At 38.7% G+C, this 2,582-nt stretch overlaps 1 pseudogene; it reads right to left on the bottom strand.

Annotated features, from left to right (window-relative positions):
- Window positions 1-1,178: 1,178 nt before the first annotated feature.
- LOC118758308 (U2 spliceosomal RNA) lies at window positions 1,179-1,356 on the bottom strand (annotated as a pseudogene).
- Window positions 1,357-2,582: the final 1,226 nt, after the last annotated feature.

The raw sequence follows: 2,582 nt of genomic DNA, 5'->3' as shown, positions 1-2,582 counted from the left end.
GAGCTAGATTGGGGAAGGGCCAGATTAGGCTGACTATTCCAACTGGTCCAAGCAAAAATTAGAGTGGGTGAGGGTTGGTTGGGCTTTGCCACATCATCAGATGGCAGAGGATGACACTGAGGGCTAATTCTGTTAAGTTAAATGCCTGAACCATCTGGAGAGTGCATAATCCAGAAGTTGGAGTGGCCTAGTAGGGAAATAGTGGCACCTCTCTTATGGGTAATCACTCCCACTGGAGAGCACGAAAACCAAGACAGGGGCAGGGGTGGCTAGAAAGAAAGGCACCTGCCAGTATGTGTGTTGGCTGGATAGTAGGTTGGTTGGATTGAACTAGGGTTCAATGCCGATTGACATGTAGGAGAGCTAAATGGGGTGTGGGACAGACTGAACAAGCCTGCGGTACACACTGGCATGCATGGGAACCAGGGTAGAGGGTAGGTGTGGTGGGGATTATGGGGAGCCACCCCAGCTGGGCTGCAATTCCCACTAGTTTGCGTGAAGACTGAGTATGAAGTGGGTAGGATGGAGCTGGACTACAACACCCATTGGTTCAAGTGGAAGACAGGGCTGGAAACAGAACTGACCCAGCAATTGCAATGATCAGCATGTGCATAAGCTGATTGGGGCAACAGACTGTGCAAGACCCTGTACTGGCAAACTCACACAAGAATCAGATTTGGGATCATCTCAGATGAAGTTTCTTTGGAGATCCCTCTAACTGAACTGTTGATCTCAGAATCCCAACCATGAAGAGACTATGTCAGTCAGTGGATTCGGAATAGGTTTCATCGCTATTGGAATGGCGAGACTGGCAGCAATTCAGACCTGTTGAACTATCAAAACTGCTTGAGCAGGACCCTTGAAGCGCACCTCACACTGGGGACCAGGGATGAGGGGAGGCTGGGTGGGGCTTTTCCCTTTGGTTCTCCCCTGACTCCAGATACAGGGAAAAATGACAATATTAGTGTGGAAACAATGGTATTACCCACTTTCACTGTAGCCCTTGACCCTTTGTACCCTAATCAACTAAGTAAGATTATTAAAAAAATAAATAATTTAAAATAAATAAATAAACATAAAAAAACAAACAAAAAAACAAACTCACAGTCTAATTTTGCTATTTTTTTAGCCTATCTTTTCAATCCTTTTTCTAATTAACCAAGTTTAAGTAACTGGAGTCAGAAAATATTTACTACTGGCAGTTCAGAAAGTAGAAAACATTTAAAAAATGGTTTTTGCTGGCCAGACATTATAGAATGATAGAGTAATCCTTTACTCTCCATGAAAATCTGTATTTTTTTAAACTGATAAGAACAGATACTCTACTTGATTTAAGCCTAAAGGCCATGAAGCGATAAAATCTGTATTTTTTTTAAATAAATGAGAATCTTACTTTAAATTTGCTTAACAGTAGAATCTTCATTTTGTCACCAAAGAAGAAAATGTGTTTTATCCCCAAGGAATTCTTACATAGAATTCTATAATATTCTAATGCACAACACATTTAAATTAATTACACAGGCAGTTGCTACATGAATTAAAAAGTGTTGGAGACACTCTGACCCAAGGGAGGTGATGAATTTCAATAAGAAGCTGAACAATGATGTGTGCAGCCATGTGGCACAGAATTAGGTGTTGCGCCTCATTTTGTTTAGTATCCTTAATGCTAATTGTTTGGATACAATAACCAATTCATTTAACTTATAGAGAAGATTATACAATGAATTTTTGTTTGCTTTTTACTTAATCAGACAAATTGAGTTTAGTTGTCCAAAATCATTAAAATTTGATGTTCATCATGAATTTTATGTACTGATCAAAAAAAGGAAGAACATTTAAACTATGTATTATCTTGCAACTATTTCACCTTAAAGATATGGAGAAACTGTGTTTCTTTGATTTTATAAGTGCATGCAATCGCTTAAAGTACATCCTAGCAGAAGGTCTGTTTGCCATTCTGTTAAGATGTAATGTGATGGAGTCTTGAAAATTGTATCATTGCTTCTTACATATGCTACAAATGAGATCATACAATAGCCTAAAGAACTCCAGTGCTGTTATCACTCCATCAGGAAATAAAAATAAATTATAAAGATGTAAAAATAAACATTCCCAGGAGTGAGTATTGTCATACAATGTGTTTGAGTTAAGGTGCCACTTGCAAAGCCAGCATAGCAGAGTGACAGTTTCTATTCTTATACTGGTATGTCAACTCCCTGCTATTGCACCTGAGAAACCACAAGAAAATAGCCCTAGTACTTGCACTTTGCCCCCATTTGGGAGTTCCAGATGGTTTACCAGCCTCCTTGCTGTGGCTTTACCACATCAATGTTGCAAGCATTGCCTTCTCTTTCTCACATTGTTTTCAAATAAATAAACACACATTGAAAAAATATATACAGATTTGTTGTAGTGGAGCCTCAATGAAAGTATGTAAGGAAAGAATGTGTAAAAGATAATGATGTTAAATGCAATAGCATAAAACATAATGTTCAGTGAAGAACATGGTAAAGAATCAAATTCTTAAATATATCTTTGGCTAGTGTCATAGAAAAGTGCAGGGTCTCCCCCATAGATTCCTC

The sequence above is a fragment of the Ochotona princeps genome, chromosome 1 (genome assembly GCF_030435755.1).
Source record: "Ochotona princeps isolate mOchPri1 chromosome 1, mOchPri1.hap1, whole genome shotgun sequence".
Classification (NCBI taxonomy): domain Eukaryota; kingdom Metazoa; phylum Chordata; class Mammalia; order Lagomorpha; family Ochotonidae; genus Ochotona; species Ochotona princeps.
This window is presented reverse-complemented; position numbering and strand designations above follow the sequence as displayed.